Source organism: Cebus imitator, unplaced genomic scaffold (genome assembly GCF_001604975.1).
Source record: "Cebus imitator isolate Cc_AM_T3 unplaced genomic scaffold, Cebus_imitator-1.0 Scaffold300, whole genome shotgun sequence".
NCBI lineage: Eukaryota > Metazoa > Chordata > Mammalia > Primates > Cebidae > Cebus > Cebus imitator.
The window spans coordinates 515989-538357 of NW_016107615.1; the positions used below are offsets into that span (position 1 = coordinate 515989).

General features: G+C 34.3%; 1 protein-coding gene across 2 annotated transcripts in view; it reads left to right on the forward strand.

Annotated features, from left to right (window-relative positions):
- NAALADL2 (N-acetylated alpha-linked acidic dipeptidase like 2) overlaps positions 1 to 22369 on the forward strand; it is a 1349309-nt gene that overhangs the window by 359467 nt on the left and 967473 nt on the right. The gene's annotated exons all lie outside the window — the stretch shown is intronic.

Genomic DNA, 22369 nt, shown 5'->3' on the forward strand with positions numbered 1-22369 from the left:
ATGAATGACCCTTCTCATATGACAATTCTCTTGCCATTTTTAATCTCTTTTTAGCCTGTGTGGTAGAGACAGTATAACCTCTGCTCAACAGCTTTTTCAAATGAATTATATTTGTATGAGATACATTCTTCCTGGAAAAAATAACAGCTGAAATTTCAAAGTTGCAAACAAAATCTGACAGCATTAAGAGTAAAATGCTTTTCAAGTCTGGATTCATAACTTCTAAGGAATAGTAGCAAGTATAGATGGAATATTCATTCTGAGCTACATTTCTTAAAATAAGTCCACTCGGTCTAGAATGTAAACATGTTTCATAGCCAATTTTAAAGAGTTTGGCATGTAATATTTTCTTTTTTTAACTTAGCAGAGTTTTGGATTGGCTTATATAAGATAAAAATAGTCACTTTATCTTTCTACAAAATGTGTCATAAGCGTTGAAATATGAAGATTTATTTTGAGTCAGTGGAGCCCCTGGACTTAAAAGGTGTTGGCAGAGATAACAATGTCCTGAAGTGTAAAAATGCTTGGTACATTGCGGGAAGGTATATTTTTAAAGAAACAATATTCCAACTTGTTTTGTCTTGTTATGTTCTATTCTTTTATGAGACAAACTAATGTATTTGTATTGATATGAGATGATTTATTATAATATGTATTTTATTAAATTCCCTCTATTGGTGTTCGTATATATATATATATATATATAAACTGAATTGAAGTGGATTTTATTGTTGAACAATACAAGTTAACTTGCAACTAGTCATGGTGGATAATCTCTAATCTGAATTTGGTTATTTCTGGTTAACAATTTATATTAGGGTATATTATATTGATTCATTCGTTTTCATTCAGAAAACAGTTATTTACTTGGCAATACTATATGGTATACATTGGAACAGGAATTTGGGAAGCTTTGTAAATAAGACAAAAATCACCACCAAGCTGTAGTCAAATCACTTGTCCATTGGTAGTTCTGAGTTTAATATGTTGTATGGTATTTCTGAATGAACCTATCCCCAAATCCTAGGCTGTGTCATCAATAAGCATAGATAGTCCTTCCCCTCAATAACAAAACCAAACCAGACAAAAGTCTAAGTTTCATTAAAAATCGATTGTCTTATAATTTGTTTCTGTGGCTATCTCTCTCATAGAGTGCCCTTTAAATAATTATATCAACCAAGTACTGTTTACAGTTTTTGAGAAAGGATTTATGTTAGTCCTCGGATTTTTTTTTTTTTTTTTTCAGATTTCATCACATAAAACATGAAAATACACAAGCTAACTGTATGCTTTTATATCTGCTTAAAAGTGATGTGAATTAGGCAGGTTAAAAGATACAGTTGTGTCCATTCAGATTCTTTTATCCTCAAAGAAATCATTTGGTTTAACAATAGCTTTCCTTTTATAAGAAAGAAAAATAAAGCTTGGAAGTATCTAATATCTACTAAAAATTGTTCCATTACAAGTACAGTTGCTGAGCAACTGGAGAGAATGTGAGAAGTCCAAGTTCCAAAGTACAAGAAACCCAGTTTTTAGTAGTTATGGGATTATTTTCTTTATTTTCAAAATAAAATATGTGGAAAAACTCGATTTTATGAGACTTTTAAATGTCTTTAGTGTTTAATAACAGGTTAGATCTGCCTAATGTGATTGCTCTATTATTTACTCAATACATCATGAAAATAGCTGCAGGTATTTTACTTTATTCTTTCTTGGTTTTAGATGTACTTGATGAAGCTGTGACTTTATAAATAAAATTATTGGTTATATAAATCCAAACTAATATATAATTATAATCTTCTCTCAGATGTGTTCTTTATATTCTAGGCCTATTAATGAAGGATGGGGAATGAAAGAGGGCAGAAAAAAATAATAAAAGAAAACAAGATGTGAATTTTCTGTATCCATTGTTATTAAATTGTTGGAAGTTGATTACAGTTCTTTTCCAGAGTCATTGGCTATTTGTTAAGGCAGGATATCTTTTTATTTTTTAAGTTTTGCCACCAAAGAAAAACATTCTCTGCATAGAGGTTATTAAATGTTAGACATTATGATTCTTCCCATGTGGAGCCTACTATTCAATTTAAAGTTTTTATTTAAAAAACATTTTACTTTTTATTATTTTTATTAACACAAATTTAATGTATATTGAGTTGTTGAGAAACAAGGTACTCTGAATATCTGAGGCTTAGCACAATAAGTAAGGTATTGCTGATCCTTCACTATTTTATTATCTCCATTTGGTGATTTGTTACTTACCAGAAACATTATGATCTATAGAAAATCATGGAAATTGTGGAAATTGGCATCATGGAAAAGTTAAACAATGTACTTGCAAAAAACAAATTAAGAGTGTAACACTAAAGGATAGTGTTTAGTTTAAAAGTTGGTATTTCTAGTCCAGCATTTTTTTTTTTTTTCTTTTGAGACGGAATCTTGCTCTGTCACCCAGGCTGGAGTGCAATGATGTGGTGTTGGCTTACTGCAACCTCGATATCCCAGTTCAAGCAATTCTCCTGCCTAGCCTCCCATCATGCCTGGCTAATTTTTGTATTTTTAGTAGAGACACAGTTTCACCATGTTGTCCAGGCTAGTGTCGAACTCCTGACCTTGTGATCTGCCCGTGTCAGCCTCCCAAAGTGCTGGGATTACAAGTGTGAGCAACTGTGACTGGCTGCATTTTTAATATTTAAATATACCATAATGGTGTGGCTCATTGAGTATAGGTATGTAATCTCCTAAAATATTTTATATACTGAAAATCTAATGCCTCAAATATAGCATTTATCCATTCCACAGTAGACAGATATCAGAAATGTTTCTACTGTTTGACTATTATAAGTAATGTTCATATGAACATCTACATACAGATTTGTATGGACATATGTTTTCATTTTTCTTAGGTATATATTTCGGGGTAGAATTGTAGGGTCAATAGTAATTCAATGTTTAATATTTAAGCAGCTGCCAAACAGTTGTCAAAAAGTGGTTGTACTATTTTACATCCTCACTAACAGTATATGAGAGCTCCAATTTCTCCACATGTTCACCAACACTTGCTATTGTATGACTTGTATATTATAGCCATCCTAGTGAGTATGAAGTGATAAAATGATTTTGACTTGCATTTCCCTTACGACTTGATATTTGAGCATTTTATGTGTTTACTGGTCATTTGCATATCTTCTACAGAGAAATACCTTTTCAGATCTTTTGCCTATTGTAAAAATTGGGTTGTGTTTTTGTTGATTTGTAAGATGTCTATTTATAGCTGCTTACACATTTTTTGTTATGAAATGAATTGCGTTTCCCCAAGTTTCCATGTTGAAGTCCTAATCCCAAGCACATCTCTGAGTATGAATTATTAAGAGACAGAGACAGGGCCCTTAAAAAGATAATTAAGGTCAATCAGGTTATCTAGATAGGCTGTAATTCAATATGACTGCTTTTCATATGGAAGAGAGACAGATACTGAAGATGCTTTGCACAGAGAAAAGGCCATGTGAGGACACTAGAGAGAAGGAGGCATCTTCAAGCCATGGAGAGAGGGCTCAGGATCTAACAACAGCAACAACAACAAAACAATCTTATTGGAATAAAAAAAAAAAAAAACTTTAAGGCGCACAAGCAGAATTTTGTTACATGAATATATTGCATAATGGTAGTCTGAGCTTTTAATGAATTCACCACCTGAATAATGTACATTATGCCCATTAAGTAATTTTTCATCATACCACCTTCCCGAATACTTTCCACCCTTCTGAATCTCCAGTGTCTATCATTCTACATGCTATGCTCATGTGTATACATTATTTGGCTCCCCAGTATAAGTGAGAATATAAAGCATTTCCAATCATGTGTTGATGGATGCTTTGATTGATTCCCTATCTTTCTTATTGTGAATAGTGCTGCAATAAATATATGAGTCCATGTCTTCTTAATGTAATGACTTATTTTCTTTGAGTAGATACCCAATAGTGGGATCACTGGATCAAATGATAGTTCTATTTTTAATTGAGAAATCTCCATACTGTTTTCCATAGAGGTTGCATGAATTTACATTCCCACCAACAGTGTATAAGTGTTCCCTTTTATCCGCGTCCTCACGAACTTCTGTTAGTTTTTGTTTTAACAATAGCCATCCTGGGTAGTGTAAGAAGATACCTTACTGTGGTTTTAATTTCTCTGATAGTTATTGTTTGAATATTTTTATATGTGTTTGTTGGCCATTTGTATGTCTTCTCTTGAAAAATGCCTATTTTTGCCTTTTGTCCAGTTTTTAATGAGATTATTTGCTTTTTGTTGTTGTTGAGTTGTTTGTGTTCCTTGCAAATTATGAATATTTTCTCTCATTCTGCAGCTTATCTTTTTACTCTGTTGATTATTTTTTTGCTGTGCAGAGCTTGTTTAGTTCAATGAAGTCACATTAGTCAGTTTTGGGTGTTGTTGGTTGTGCTTTTGAGGTGTTGGTCATTAATTATTTGCCTAGAACAATGTGCTGAAGAGTTCTTCATAGATTTTCTTCTATTATTTCTATAGTTTCAGGTCTTACATTTAAGTCTCCAAGCGATCTTGTGTTAATTTTTGTATCTGGTGAGAGATACGGGTTCAGTTTCATTCACCTGCGTTTGGCAATCCAATTTTCCCAGCACCATCTATTGAAAAGGATGTCATTTCCCCAGTTGATATCATCAAAGACCAGTAGGCTATGAGTATATGACTTTATTTCAGGAACCTTGTTTTTATTCTACTGATCTATGTCTATTTTTATACCAGTTCCATGCTATTTCTGCTGTTATAACCTGGTAGTATAATTTGAAGTCAGGTCATGTGATGCCTCCTGCTTTGTACCTTTTGCTTCAGATTGCTTAGGCTATTTTCGTTCTTGTTTTTGTTTACATATGGATTTTAGGATTGTGTTGATCTTGGGATTCCAGCCTCCAGAAATGTGAGAATTAAATTGCTGTAGTTAAGCCAAATTATATCCGATAAAGTGTATCTTAGTCTGCCATTTATTGAGTTGCAAATGTTTTTTTTCTTATTTTATGGGTTTATCTTTTTTTTTTTTTTTTTTTTTTTTGAAGCACAAATGTTGTAAATTTTGAAATACTTCATTTTTTTTTTTGGTCACTTGTACTTTTAGTTGCATATCTAAGAAACCATTGCTTACCTGAAGGTTATGAAGATTTACTTCTACATATATCTAAGAGTTTTATAGTTTTAACTCTTACAGCTATGTCTGTGATCCATAATGAGTTAATTTTTATGTGAAGTGGAAGACCAACTTTGTTCTCTTACATGTGAATATTTACTTGTTCCAGCACAAAGTGTTGATAAGATTATTTTCCCTCATTTAATTATCTTGACTTTCTCATCAAAATTAATTGACTGTAAATGTATGGGATTCTTTCTGGACTCTCAATTCCATTCTATTGATCTATATATCTATCTTTATGCCAGTATTACATAGTCTTGAATATTGTAGGTTTGCAAATTTTTTCCCGATGTTATTATTTTCATTCTTAATTATTTAAAAAAATTTTTTGGGTATAGAATGGGTGTATATATTTATGGGGTTTGAAATATGGAAGTTTGAGTGCTACAAACTTGTTCTTTCTTGTTAAGATTATTTGGGCTCTTCTGGGTATTTTGATGTTCCATATGAATTTCAGTATCAGCTTGTCAACTTCTGCAAAAAAAGGACAGATTGGTTATTGATAGGAATTACTTTGAATCTGTATATTAATTTGAAGTGTATTGCCATTCTAACAATATGGAGACTTGTGATCAATGAACATGGGTTGTTTTTTATCCATTTTTATCTTTTAAAATTTCTTTCAATTATGTTTTTTAGTTTTCAGTGTACAAGTCTTTCATTAAAAATGTAAATTTTTTAAAAATTTCATTTTATGACATGACTTTTTAGTGATGTTGGAAATATAATCAATTTTTAAAATATGCAATCTTGTATTCTGTCACCTTGCTGAATTCATTTATTTCTTAGTTCTAATAGTTCTTTAGTGGATTCCTAAGGATTTTTTTAATATGTAAGATGATGTCATATGCAAATAAAAATCATTTTACTTATTGTTTTTCTTTGTGGATGCATTCTTTTTTCTTGCCTAGTTGTTCTGGCTAGAACCTCTAGCACAATGTTGAATAGAAGTGAAAAGAGTGGATATCTGATATTGTTTGGCTGTGTCCATATGCAAATCTCTTCTTGAATTTTCATGTATTATTGGAAGGACCAGTGGGAAATAACTGAATCATGTGGCAGGTCTTTCCTGTGCTGTTCTTGTGATAGTGAGTAAGTCTCATGAGATCTGATGGTTTAATAAAGAGGAGTTCCCCTGTACAAGCTCTCTCTTTGCCTGTTGCCATCGTGTAAGATGTAACTTGCTTCTCCTTGCCTTCCATCCTGATTGTGAAGCTTAAACAGCCACATGAAACTGTAAGTCCATTAAATCCCTTTCTTTTGCAAATTGCCTAGTCTCGGATATGCCTTTATCAGCAGCAAGAAAATGGACTAATATAGTAAATTGTACCAGAAGTGGGTACTGCTGAAAAGATTCCCAAAATGCGGGTATCTTTGGAACTGGGTAACAGGCAGAAATTGAACGCTTTGGAGGCTCAGAAGAAGACAGGAAAATGTGGGAAAGTTTGGAACTTCCTAGAGGCTTGTTGAATGGCTTTGACCAAAAGCCTGATATTGATATCGAATATAAGGTCCACACTGAGGGTGGTCTCAGAGACAGATGAGAAACTTTTTCGGAGCTGGAGCTAAGGTGACTCTTGTTATGTTTTAGTGAAGAGACTGGTGCATTTTGCCCCTGCCCTAGAGATTTGTGGAAGTTTGAACTTAAGAGAGACAATTTAAGGTATCTGACAGAAGAAATTTCTAAGCAGCAAAGCATTCAAGAGGTGACTTGGGTGTTGCCAAAGGCATTCAGTTTTAAAATGGAAACAGCATAAAATTTTGGAAAGTTTGCAGCCTGATAGCATGATAGAAAAGAAAATCTCATTTTCTGATGAGAAATTCAAGCTAGCTGTAGAAATTTGCATAAGTAACAAGGAGCTGAATATTAATCCCCAATGGGGAAAATATCTCCAGGGCATCACAGGTTTTGAGGCCTAGAAGAAAAAATGGTGTCGTGGTTTGGATCCAAGGTTCCTCTGCTGTATGCATTCTAGGGACTTGGTCCCCTGTATCCCAGCTGCTCCAGCCATCACTAAAAGGGGCCAAGGTAGAACTCAGACTGTTGCTTCAGAGGGTAGAAGCCCCAAGCCTTGACAGTTTTCATGTTGTTTTGAGCCTGCAGGTGCACAGAAGTCAAGAATTGAGGTTTGGGAACATCCACCTAGATTTCAGAGGATGTATGGAAATTCCTGGATGCCCAGGCAGAAGTTTGCCATAGAGGTGGGGCCTTCATGGAGAGTCTATGCTAGTGTAGTGCAGAAGGGAGATGTGGGTTCGGTGCCCCCACACAGAGTCCCTACTGGGACACTGCTTAGTAGAGCTGTGAGATGAAGGCCACGATCCTCTAAACGCTAGAATGCAAGATACACCAACATCTTGCATTGTGCACCTGGAAAATCTACAGATGCTCAATACCAGCTCATGAAAGCAGCCAGGAGGGAAGCTATACCCTCAAAGCCACAGGAGCAGAGCTGCGCAAGACCATGGGAAACCACCTCTTGCATCAGCATAACCTGGATGTGAGACATGGAGTGAAAGGAGATCATTTTGAAGCTTTAAGATTTTACTGCCCTGCTGGATTTCAGACCTGAGTGGGGCCTTTATTTATCCAATTCCTGTACCACCATTGTATCTAGAAAGTAACTAACCTGATTTTGACTTTACAGGCTCATAAATGGAAGGGACTTGCCTGTATCAGATGAGACTTGGGACTATAGAATTTTGAGTTAATGCTGAAATGAGTTAAGACTTGGAAGGACTGTAGAAAAGGCATAATTGGTTTTGAAATGTGAGGACATGAAATTTGGTAGGTGCGAGGGGAAGAATTATATGGTTTGGCTGTGTCCCCACCAAAATCTCTTCTTGAATTCCCACATGTTGTGGGAGAAACCCAGTGGGAGGTAATTGAATTATGGGGGTGGGTCTTTCTCATGCTGTTCTCGTGAGAGTGAATAAGGCTCATGAGATCTGATGATTTGATAAAGAGTAGTTCCCCTGCACAAGCTCTCTCTTTGCCTGTTGCAAAGTATGACATATAAGATGTGACTTGGTTCTTCAGCCATGATTGTGAGCCTTTCCCAGACACTTGGAACTGTTTACGTCCATTAAATTTCTTTTTTTGTAAATTGCCCAGTCTCAGGTATGTCTTTATCAGCGGTGTGAAAACAGACTAATAGAACATTCTTGTGTTGTTCCTGATCTTGGGGAAAGCATTCAATTTTTTTATCATTATGTATGATGTTAGCTTTGTTTTATTCATAGTTTTATTCATGGATGCCCTTCATCAATTTGTGGAAGTTTCCTTCTATTTCTGGTATTTTGAGCATGTTTATCATGAAAGGATGCTGGATTTTTTCAAATACCTTTTCTATGTCTATTAATAGGATTATATAATTTGATTTATAAAGTATGTTAATATGATATATTGCATTTATTCATTTCTGGAATTGATTTAATTTTTAAAGCATGTATTTCATGATTCCCTTATTAAGATGGCTTAAGAGGTCATCAAAAAGGTGTACTTCTACTGTGATATCTCTGATTAGGCTAATGGATTGTGATTGGTCTTTCCGAAATTAATATTAAAATTAGTTCCGTAATCTCATGCCTCTGATACAAATGAATTATTTAATCTGTGAATATTTTTACCTACATTTTAAAAATATTGCAATTGGCATTTTCAAATATAGATTAGATACTTCGAAAAAACTTTCAAGTTTTCATTATCAGTCTATGTCCTCACATATTTAATATATGTTCTAAAATACCTCATAATATATATCGATCTTTATCATATTCAAAATGAATTTTCAGTTGTTTGGAAGCCAATTTTACTGGGAGGTATAATGTTAATGCTTTCTTCCTCTCTGGCTTTTGCTGTTACATTAAGCAATAATTATTGTTTCTCTACTTCATACAAACCCATGCCAAGTGTTGAGGGTACAGTTTGTAAACAAAACCAGCATGATTTCTGATTTCATGAAGTTTACACTATAGCGTGGTGACAAACGTTAAACAAATGGCACAAAAATAAATGTCTAAGTACTGATTGTGATATGTGCTATAAATAAAATATAAGATAGAAAACCAAATTAAATCTTATAAAATATAGGAGAGGAAGTGAAAATTGCATATCATTCAAAATTACCCTACAAAATCTCTTAAGTGGCCTGTAAAATGTGATATACATGATTTCTATATATAATGCTTTACAGAAATCTTATGACATGGCCACTAACTTAAGTCATGGACACTGACTAAAGAAGGAATAGATGGAAATTTATATAAGAATGTCAGAACATTATAACTAAGTAACTCTAAAATCCATAGAGTAAAAAGAATAGGATTGAAGAATTCTAAAATATTTTAGACTTACTTTTTGAAAATTTAATACTAAGGCTAATTTATATTAATATATTTAAAAGATTTATATATTATTAAAACTAAAGATGTTTTATGCACCTAATTTGTCTTAGATTCTAAATTGAGTAGTTATAATAAGACAAGTTCAAATTCTCGCTGTGCCATTTTGGCAAATAGTTCAGCAAGTAGTTAATCCTTCTGTTTTTCACTTTTTTGCTTGCAAAATGGGAATAATCAGAAATTTTGTGTCGTAGTTTATTTGCTAGGGTCAAAATGAGATGAACCAAGTAACTATTTAGTATAGCACTGGCACATATTAGGACTTAAACCATATTAGCTACTTTTACTACTAATTACTCTGGAGATGCTTTTTGCTGTCAAGATTGGAAAATTAAGGAAAGGTCAAATCAAGTGGTTGCTTGCTACTCATTAACAAATCCAGTATTGGCCAAAATGAGATTAAAAGAATGATATGTATTTAGCAGATTTTTATCCTTTTTTTTCTCTTCTCTACTGTCTTAGATAATGGCAAGAAAAAGAGTATTTCTCCTAGGATTCCTTAGTTGTTCCAAGGTAATAACCATTTTTCTCTGGTTTTGTTTGTTTGTTTAAAGTAGCACACCCAAACATGAGTTTTTGATTGATGTCCATTATTGCCTTGAACAACTTGGGATAAAACATAGGCCTTTAGCACTATTTATGCTATCTTATTAACTACTAATTCCTAGCAAGTCTTTTCTTGTTTTAGAAGTAAGATTTCATGTTAACATTTCAGGAATTAAAATGGATTAGCTTTAGTCTATTTTGTGAAGTCTCTACTGTGCTATTTCAGAAAATCTTTGCTGACTAATTTTCCTTAGGCATTTTGTTACAAAAGCATAATCAACTTGCTATAAAATAGAGACTACTGCCCAGAGGAGACTATTGGAGAACACAATGAATTATTTCATCAAAGTTTGCCATCTTAGATTACACTCACAATTTGAAAACCGACGACAATATGAATTAAATCAAATATAGAAGAAAAATTCTGCTTCGATTATGTAGGCATTTTATGTGTAAGTACACTTAAGCCTAAATTATTCATAGGGTTCCCTATTTCTCTATATTGGGCCTGAATTATTCTATAATTTTTAAAGCAATTAAGCTAATAACTTAGTTCTTGAGTATGTGCTAGTGTCTTCTCTGCCTCTGTAGCAGCAGCTACAGTTAACAGTTGTGGAAACCTACAGTATAAAACAATTGTTTGATGATGACTATACAACTGTTCACTTTCTTCTTGGATGATGAATTAGTAATTAGGCCCTTTCTATATTATCACTAATCTTTTGTCACTAGCTGGGTTCCTCCCAAAGCCCATTTTAACATAGAGTTTAGCATATAGGATGTTTGCTAAGAACTGCCCTTAGGACCCAGTACCTATGAAAGGGAGAAAAAGAAGTGAGCCAAGGGAAAAGCCCAACTGCTCCACAGTCCCAATTGCTGCCTCAGCCAACACAGCAGGGAGATCTGGAGCTAGAATGGCACTTGAGAGTTGTCTTGAGTTGGGCAAGAGGGGCAGGTCTTTTTATTTCTGTGTAAGTCAGTTACCCAAGGCATCACCTCCAGCTAGGTGGTTCTCTACTCCTGAGCCTGATCCCTGAAGAGATTGACAGCGGAAGGATGTCTGATGACAGGACACCCAGAAATTGGAAGAACAAGTCTTTCTTGAAGAGAAGCCTAGAAGTGTAAAGATTTAAACAATCCTGCAAATTCTGTATGGAAAATACAGAAATCTTTAATTTACAGAGAGGAAAACAGAGGTTGCCCAAATGCACAGAAAATAATGACCTGAAATGGGATTTAAAACTAGGATTGTCTGAACCCACAGCGCTGTTATTTCCTCTATTCTTCTGTACTTTTTCAGGTTGTGTGTTGACAGAATATTCAGAAAGACATTTGTCTTTTTCGAGCTATGTATATCCAGATATCTTTTCACTGATTTGACTATGACAATTGATGTAGTCCTTTTAATCTATAGTATAGTTTGTGGTGCATTTTCTCAGTTACAATATAATCAGATAAGATTATTAGGTACTTATAGCTGTCTGGTAAACAAGGCAGGATAAGCATCATTGTCCCCATTTATAGATTAGGGAACCAGCAAAAAGTGATTAGGTGTCCTGATACAGTCACAAGATAATAACTGAAAAAACTTGAAATTGAGATTGAGTGTTCTAAATCCAGAGTATAAATAAATATAAATACTTACTGGAAATGTGCTTGTGTATTGCAGTGTTTGAGCTTTTAAGGGATTTGAAATTTTATTAACTCACGTCCTAGCACTTTATGATGTGCTACTTTAATTGAATAACAGTCTGTCTCTTACATCAGCATTTTTACCACCCAACTTTTTTTCTGCATGAATACCATAATAGCCAGCCTTTGATGTTTTCAGCTTCTGCATCTAGTTAACAAAAATGTATACAGAACTTACACAGTGAAGTGAAAAAAACACCGATAACTCTATTGAACAGGACTTACATTTGTTAGTAAAATGTTTTGCTTCTTGCTCATACAACCTACTCAGCCGTGTCCAAGTTAAAGCAGAAGAACGACAGCTGCCCCATTTTATCAGATATAGCATTCACTGGATGCAAATTTTAATTTCTGTTAAATTCTTTTTCTGTTTTGCTTTTTCCTTGCACACAGTTTTCTTTCATAATTTGCTTATTTGACATGTTGCTATGCTAATAGCGTCAGCAAGTCTTCTATGAATTTGTAGTTTGCAAGTATAAATAAATTGTAGAAATACTAGAAGTAGAAATGAGCAAAACAGCCTTGAATGAGAAATATATTTATTTATTTTCCTTGTTTTCTTTTGCATGCAATTTTAAAATATTGGTCTTATATTTTGTTTTCTTTTTAGTTAGAATATAGGCACTTAGTGAAATTTAAAATATCCACATAAGGATACCTTGTATTTAAAATAAATATAAAAAGGAAGAAGAGTTACATTCCTTTATAATCTTAAAGTTAAAAATAATAGTTTGCTTATCATTATTATTTCCACTGTGTGTGTGTGTGGGGGGGTGGTGGTGATGTAGGTGTATATGTGTGTCTATATTTATTTGGCTTTATGTAATTTATCCAGACTTTGAAATCTTCAGCTTGTGTTTTGTGAATTCAGAACATAGGTATAGGTAAGGACTTCATGACTAAAACTCCAAAAGCAATGGCAACAAAAGCAAAAACAGACAAAATCGGATCTAATTAAACTTAACAGCTTCTGCACAGCAAAAGGAACCATCATTAGAGTGAACTGACAACTAACAGAATGGGAAAAAAATTTTGCAAGCTACCCATCTGACAAAGGACTAATATCCAGAATCTAAAAAGAACTGAAACAAATTTATGAGAAAAAAGCATCATCAAAAAGTGGGTGAAGGATATAAACAAACACTTTTCAAAAGAAGACACTTATGAGGCCAATAAACATATGAAAAAATACTTATCATCACTGGCCATTAGAGAAATGCAAATCAAAACCACATTGAGATACCATCTCATGCCAGTTGGAATGGCAATCATTAAAAAATCCAGAGACAACAGATGCTGGAGAGAATGTGGAGAAATAGGAATGCTTTTACACTGTTGGTGAGAGTGTAAATTAGTTCAACCATTGTGGAATACAGTGTGGTGATTCCTCATGGACCTAGAAATAGAAATACCATTTAACCCAGCAGTTTCATTACTGGGCATATACCCAAAGGATTATAAATCGCTGTATTATAAAGACACATGTACACGTATGTTCATTGCGGCACTGTTTACAATATAGCAAAGACATGGAACCAACCCAAATGCCCATCAATGATGGACTAGATAAGGAAAATGTGGTACATACGCACCATAGAATACTATGGAGCCATAAAAAAGGATGCGTTCCTGTCCTTTGCAGGGACATGGATGAAGCTGGAAACCATCATTCTCAGCAAACTGACACAAGAACAAAAAACCAAACACCACATGTTCTCATAAGTGGGTGTTGAACAATGAGAACACATGGACACAGGGAGGGAAATATCACATACTGAGGCCTGTTGGGGGGTGGGAGAGCTGGGGGAGAGCTAGCAAGGGGTGGGGAGGTTGTAGAGGGATAACATTAGGAGAAATACTTAATGTAGATGATGGGGGGATGGATGCAGCAAACCTCCATAGCATGTGCATACCTATGAAACAATCCTACATGATCTGCACATGTATCCCAAAACTTAACGTATTAAAAAAACTAAAGTTGAACAGATGAAAAAAATAAAATCACATTTAAAAGTATGATTCATAGAACCACAGCATTGTGTAAATCTTTTTTCATGTATGTGTTCAATTATGTAACCTATTTGTTTTGTCTTAATTGCATGTTTACCCAATTAGTACCAGTAATTCTGAAAAACCAAATTAGTAATATAAATTTTGTATAGAAATCAATTGAAAAAGAAAACTCTGAGGAAACCTTTATTGTAAACTTGAAGCAGGTAGAAAACCAAAATAGGCAACATAATTATCCAGTCAGATATAGGAACAGTACTGGGGATGTATACGCAGGCTACATATGCTTTGGAGGTATACTGGTTCTATTTCTCTTTTGGTTGTTGGAACACACTAGCAGCTTTTACTAAAAGGAGCCATGCTATGTAAAACTAACAGAAAAATTGTCAATGAAAGTTTTGTGTAGAGTGCTAATATGTGACCTAATACAGGCAAGAATCTAAGGCACTTATGTCCCTTTATCAATATGTTGAAATTTTACCAATTTCACTTTGTGGTAGCACAGTACAAAGCTTTGTTGAGTACTGTCTTTTCTATAGTGACCAAATACTTATAAAGCTGCTAGGAATTTGGGGTCAAGCCTTTCTAATAACTTGATTTATGCAAATATTTTTCATGGCTTTGTACTGAAGAAGGTGGCCTAATATATAACTTTCAAAAAAACTACTGAGAAATAGATTGTTTTTTTTTTTACTACATAGTAATTATTTGATAGTAAATAGATATTTAAGTACATCAACATAGTTGACATTTCTTGAATTTCTCTACTAAATTTATAAAATTGTGATATTTTTGTATCTGTATTCCTACCCAAATTTCATATTCAATTGTAATCCCAGTGTTGGAGGTGGGGCCTCATGGGAGGTGATCAGCTGATGAGGATGGATCCTGCATGAATGGTTTAGCATCATCCCTTTGGTGCTATTCTCATGATAATAGAATTCTCATGGGATCTGGTTGTTGAAAGGTGTGTGGCACCTCTCCATTCTCTTGGTCCTGCTCCTGCCATGGAAGATGCCTGCTCCCGTTTTGCCTTCCATCATGAGTAAAAGCTCCCCGATGCCTCCTCAGAAACATATGTTGCCATGCTTCCTGTACAGCCTACAGAACTCTGAGCCAATGAAGCCTCTTTTCTTTATAAATTACCCAGTCTCAGGTATTTCTTTATAGCAGTGCAAGAATGAACTACCAGAAAATTGGTATGGAGAGTGGGACATTGCTATAAAAATACCTGAAAATGTGGAAGTGACTTTTGAGCTGGGTAATGGACAGAGGTTGGAACAGTTTGGAGGTCTCAGAAAAAAGAAAGATGAGGGAAAATTTGGAACTCCCTAGAGACTTGTTGGATGATTGTGGCCCAAATGCTGATAATGATATGGACAGAGATGGCCAGGTGGATCCTTCATGAATGGTTTAGCACCACCCATTTGTTGCTGTTCTTGTAATAGAGTTCTTATGAGATCCGCTTTTTTAAAGTGTGTAGCACCTCCCCGCTCTCTCTATTGGTGCTGCTCCTGCCATGTAATACACCTGCTCCTGCTTTGCCTTCCGCTGTGAGTAAAAGCTCTCTGAGGCCTCCCCAGAAGCAGATGCTGCCCTACTTCTTATACAGCCTGTAGAACCATGAGCAAATTAAACATCTTTTCTTTATGATGACCCAGTCTCAGGTGTTTGTTTATAGCAGCATGAGAATGGACTAATACAAATTGCTTATTGTTCTGAATCATATTTCATGAGTCTATCTAAATAGATCTTGCTCCTAGATAGACAATCTAACATTTTGGTCAATGAGGGACCACATATATGAGAATCCCTTAAGATTATCATGGAGCTGAAGACTTCCTATCAGTTAGTAACATCATAGCTGTCGTAACACCACAGTGCAGCAAGTGCTAGTGGTGATGCTGGTATAAACAAACTTAGTGCTCTGTCATCATGCAAAAGTATATCACATAACATTATTTATAGCACATAATACTTGATAATAAACAATTATGTTCCTGGTTTATGTATTTACTATACCTTTAATTTTTATTTTAGAGTCTACTTCTAATTATAAAAAACAAAGTTGATTGTAAAACAGCCTCAGGCAGATTCTTCAAGAGGTATTCCACAAGAAGGCATTGTTCTCATAGGCAATAACAGGTCTGTGCATGTGATTGCCCCTGAAGACATTCCAGTGAGACAAGATGCATAGGTGGAAGACAGTAATATTGATGGCGCTCATCTCATATAGGCCTAGGCAAATGCACGCATTTGCTTCTTCATTGTTTAACAAAAACTTTAAACAGTAAATAAAGAAAATTTAAAAATTTAAAAATAGAAATAGGCTTATAGAATAAAGATATAAAGAAAAAATTTTTCACAGCTCTACAATATATTTGTTTTAAGCTGAGTATTTTTACAAAAGAATCAAAAAAGAAATTAAAAATATATAAAATAAAAATGTTATGATAAGCTAATTTATTATTGAATAAAGAAAAATGTTTTAAATACATTTAGCATGGCCTAAATATACAGTGTTTATATGATAAAGTCTACGGTATCACACAGTAATGTCCTAGGCCTTGCTATTCACTCGGCACTCACTCACTGACTCTCCAGAACAACTTCCAGTCCCGAAAGATCCATTCATGTATGTGTTCTATACAGGTATACCATTCTTTTCTTTTCCAATGGTGTCAAATCTTTTTTCTTCCCTGGCCCACATTGGAAGAAGAAAAAATTGTCTTTGGTTATACACAAAATACAGTAACACTAATGATAGCTGATGAGCTAAAATAAAATCACAGAAATACCTCATCATGTTTTAATAAAATTTATGAATTTATGTTGGGCCACATTTAAAGCCATCCTGGGCTGCACATGGCCCATGGGCCATGAGTTGGACAAGCTTGTTTTATACTCTATTTTTACTCTACCTTTTCTCTATTTAGATACACAAATACTTGCAATTGTTTTACAATTGCCTACGGTATTCAGTATAGTATTAATAAAAGGCTGTACAGGTTTGTAGCCTAGGAACAGTAGGTTATACCATGTAGTTTAGGTGGTTAGTAGGCTATATCAACTAGGAAAGTACATTCTATGATGCTATCACAAAGATGAAATTGCCTAATGCAGCATTTCTCAGAACACATCTTTGTTGCTGAATGACATATGGCTATAACTTAAATATTTCCATAGTTATTACTTTTTATTCTTTTGTTTTATATTTTTCATAAATTTTGCTATGTTGCCCAGGCTGAAGTATAGTAATTATTTATAGGCACAATCATAGTGTACTAAAACCTCAAACTCCTGGGCTCAAGCAATCCTCCTGTATCAGCCTCTTAAGTAGAGTCATGCATTAGTGTGCCTGGCTCCCCTTATGTTTTAGAAATGTAAAGTTAAATAAGAAATAATAAATAAATAATGTAAAGTTAAATAAGAAATAATAAATATTTAAGATCTCAAACTTTTATGCATGTGTAGTATATCTCTTTAACAGATATGTAGTGTCTAATATATGTAAGGCATTACATATATGCTTCACCCCATAGATACACACATCTTCATTCCATTATATTGCATTGTAATGATAGGTACTTCATATAGAGGTTTAATAGAAATGCAAATGGTGTTGGCATAGAGGGAGTTTGACATCTCTCTGTTTAGGTAAATATTTTAAGACTGGGAAAAATTTAAGTGTGTATCTTGTGTGTGATTTTCATATATGAAATAATATAAGTTTGTGCATTTTGGGCCATGGAATAATTAATATCCAATTTAAGTACTTCTATGTATGTACCTTGTATGTGATTATATATGGAATAATATGATTTCGTCCTCTTTATGGCATGGAATAAATAATATGAAATTTGAGTATTATCACTTCATATCCTTTTTCTCCTCCCTCTCCTCCTCCTCCCCCTTCTCCCTCTTTTACTTCTTCTCTCTATATACAGAGAGATAGAACAGATAGTCTATATAGTATCTCTTTCTACATATAATACTCTCTCGAAGAATTTTATGTGGATATGTGCTGTCTTGGGAGACCTGGAATTGAGGGGGGCGTGTGTGTGAATCAATATGAGAGACAGAGAGAGGGAGAGAGAGACTATATAATCTCTGAATAAATACACACACATATGTATTATTTTATTTATGTTATATAATCAATAAATATATAATATATAAATTATTATATAGCAGGTATATGCAAATTATTACTTCAAGTATCTGAAATATGGATTACCAATGAGGTCACTGAGACAGACTAAGTGATTCACCCGAGGTCACTGCCATGGTAAACCAAGCAGCAGATTGTGAATTCTAATCTAGGTATGTTTGATTCCCAAACTCATGTTCTTAACTACTACTTATTAGGTACTTCTTGCTTTTGTCTTATTCAAGTTTCTTTACCCCCAGCCCTGACAGTTCTTTGCGTACATTTTATATTATTGGCAATTTTAAGGCAACACTGAAATTTCTAAAACCAGCTCAATGATTAAGACTACCTTAGTTTTCCTAAGCCACAGGCCTTGTAGCATTAACTGATCTGGTGGCAGATCATCTATTGGACTATTCCAAGGGAGTTAATCATCATTAATAGTAAAAATGTGTTGGTATTACTTTATTCTATGTCTTTAGTCACTGGACGTTTTACAACAGGCAGAAACTTAAAGCAGCTGCATTTGACTTTAGTTCTTTTTTATTTCCTTTGGTGAAAGTTTGTGAGTATTTGGATATGGTAAACAAATATTCAAAAGAAATGTCAACAAATTGAGTGAATCGATAATCCACAGGGATAAAATAAAATGACAAAATGACAAAAATGTCTTTAAAATACTGAGTTGGTTATTTTGTTATAGGGTACTTGGCAAAATATCCCTGGATATAACTTTTATGAAAGTATGAAAATTTGATTCTTATCAAAAACTCTTTAGGATGGGCACAGTGGCTCATACCTGTAATCCCAGCGCTTTGGGATACTCACATGGGAAGATTGCTTGAAGTCAGGAGTTTAAGACCACCCTGGGCAACAGAGTGACACAATGTCTCTACAGAAAATTTATGAATTAGACAGGCATGGTGACGCATACTTATAGTCCTAGCTACTTAAAAGGCTAAGGTGGGAGGATCACTTGAGCACAGGAGTTCCAGGTGGCAGTGAGCTATGATTGTGTCACTGCACTTCAGCCTGGGTGACAGAGAGAGACACTGTCCCTTAAAAATAATTAAATAATTTAAAAACATTTTAAAACCTCTTTAAAATAAAAATTGAGAAATGCAAAATAATAACATTAAAAACAAATGCTTTCCAAAAGAGGCTTAAAAATAGTTTTATCACTCTCCTTAGAGCAATACATTTAAGGTTTTAATCTTATAAGCCTATTTTGTAGCTTCTTATAAACCCTCAGTTTACCAGTGTATGTCCATTGTCAATCAGCATTTCAGAATTATTTTCTAGCCCTCACTTGTTTATCTTTAAAAAATAGTTTTATCAGAAAGCTTGTGTGTTTTCAGATTGTGATTAGCTACATGCTCACTGTCGGTAATAAACACAGCTCCATATATTTCTGTAGTAACTTTATGAACTTTCCACAGAAAATTCATATTGCATTTTGTTCTTCAAAATGCAACCCCCTGGGCTTTCTTCATCAGATAACCTATTTTGGGTTAGTCATTGATTTGTATCTGTTGTTAGTACCAGGTTGCATGCTCTTTAAGGACACAGACTATGTGCTGCAGTCTGTTATACATCTTTACCCCATTGTGTCCTTTGAAATGCCAAGAACTCTGAAGTTGTTTAATGAAAATCACTTTGTCATCTTTGCAAGCCAAGTCGAGGGACAGGTGCCATTTCCTCTGACTTTAAGATGGTCAGACATTCCTGGAGCAGAGATTAGGTACCGTTATCTCTAGCTTCCATGCCAAATTCTAAACCTGTTCACCTAATACAGAGCTTCTTCTTGAAATACCCCTGACTGCAGAGAGGAACGAAACATACCTCTTTGTGGGGCCTGGGTTTCTAAGAGAAACTGTCTTAGGGCCAGCTGGAATTTTTTTGAAATTGTATATTTTATCTAAAAAAAAAAAAAAACTGTAAATATTACGTTGTATTTGTTGTTATATTTATTTGAATATAAAAATAACACAGCTATACTTAAAGTAAAACACATACCAGGAAACGGTGTCACCTTTGTCTTGCATGTTCTATTTTCTCCTTCCTCTACCAGTCACATACTACACCCTGGAATTTTCATGCCTCAGTTTAAGAAGCCCTGGTGAGATCTTGCACAAAAGTCTCTTTGCTTTAAGATTGACTGTAAAAAGGTTTAGATGCAGAAATTCACATTGATAGTGCACACCCAAGAGGAGGCCTTGGTCTATGGGACAGACCAAGTCTGTGTGGTTAGCAATAAGTTTAATGGCATCCTAAATTCCTGACGTCTGTGAGACTCACTGCAGAGGGAAAGGGAAGGAGTGGGGGCTTAGGCAAGTTCTGGGTCGTCTCCCCCTTGCTTCAAACTGAGCAGCTTATTGCTTCTGATTTTAACATTTTATTTTTAAAAGATTCTTTTCTATTTTTGTTTCTTTTTTTAAAAAAAGTGCCATTGAGTTAAAGAGAAGAAATAATTGACTTTCATATAACTTTTGAATTTCTTTATTATACATCTCTCTCTCTCTTTCCCTCTCTCTCTCTCTCTCTCCCTTTCTTTCTTTCTTTCGTTCTTTCGTTCTTTCTTTCGTTCGTTCTTTCTTTCGTTCTTTCTTCTTTTGGAGACAGGGTTTCCTTCTGTCACTCAGTGGCATGATCTTGGTTTACTGCAGCCTCCACCTCCCAGGCTCAGGGCTCAAGTGATCTTCTTGCCTTAGCCTCCCAAGTAGCTGGGATCTAAGGCACATGCCATGATGCCTGGCTAATTTTATGTATATTTGTAGAGACAGGGTTTCACCATGTTGCCCAGGATGGTCTTGAACTCCTGAGGTCAAGTGGTTCACCAGCCTGGACCTCCCAAAGTGCTGGGATTACAGGCATGAGCCACTGACTTTCCTTTTTTCAACCAAAATTTTTATAAACAATCAGCAAAAAAGAAATGTATTAAAAATAAATACAGTATTACTTAGAGGTATAAAATAGTCATATATGGACTCGAGGTCTGACCTTTCATATACAATCACATCCTTACCAGATGTCATAGGGCTTTTCTGTTCCACTACTTTTAGTAATGGAAGTTCACAACTTTTTGATGCAGCCCATTATACTGTTCTTGTTTGCAAGTTCTTCATAAAACTGAACCAGAGAACTCTTTTCTTAGTGTTTTCATCAAGCTATATACCCCCATGTTATACAGAAAAGCACAGAAAATAGTTATACCTCATCTGCAAAATAATCATCCACCAGAGGTGGATTTTCTGTGAAATTAATAAAGCTTACACTTCAAGACTCTTGTGTTCATGAACTGTTTTGAAAACTCTAGGTAACATGAATAATTCTGATTTTTTTTCAAATTTGCAAAAATAAGATATTTTGATCATGATCAATTAAGGCAATTCTTCCTTTCCACTCCAACTTCTCCATTACATTTCCCTTCATATTAGTTGGTTTTGGAGAGGCTGGGGGTAGATAAGATTATAGGCAGCTTCAGTTGGGAATCCAGTTAGTTTAGGTTTAATGGGGTTGGTTATGTGACTCATAGTAATTTCCATGTATTTTACAGTTATTGCTACCCAGTCTTATGTGTAGGAATCACTTCTAGAAAATTACTACTGCTTACGCAACCACAATACATAGATGTGTGGCTAGAGGTTATTCCAAAATATGAATACATGCTAAGATGTCTCACAGCAGAAGTTTGTGGTTAGCAGATGTTTTAGTATATGGAAATAGAAGTTAGTTGATAAGAATTTGTCTAATCATTAGATATGTAAAATTATTAAGTTCAAGTGTCTCTAATCAGTGTTTTCTCAAGAATATACTGGGTGGAACATATACAATTATAAACACACCACATATAATTTTTTATTTTTGATGGCAATTCCACAAAATATAATTCATCAAAATTCCTAAGTTTATAGTATATAAAATAGTAGTCATTCTATAAACAGTAAGTATATCTATAAAACCTCATAAACAAAAGAAACTTGACAGGGATTTTTACTAATTTGTTAACAATCCTAAAAATGTATATGGCATTTGTAACAATGAGTTGTGAAACTGCAAGAAAATTTTCTAATATGTAATTAATAAAAAGCAAATTTTAGACAACCATGATAACATTCTCTCTATAGAAAATATTTCAAAATAATTGTCACAAGATAATTAAAGAGGAAATCTAAGAATATGCGGCCAAAAACATAGGGAAAAGAGTGCTATAATGGTGTGCCAGGCAGTTAATTAATGAAAAGTAGTATTAGATTATTTTTCTGTTTATTGACATATATGTTATATGTTCTTTTTAAAAAAACTCACCATTTCTTTTTTTCTTTCTCTTTTCTCTCTCTTTTTTTTTTTTA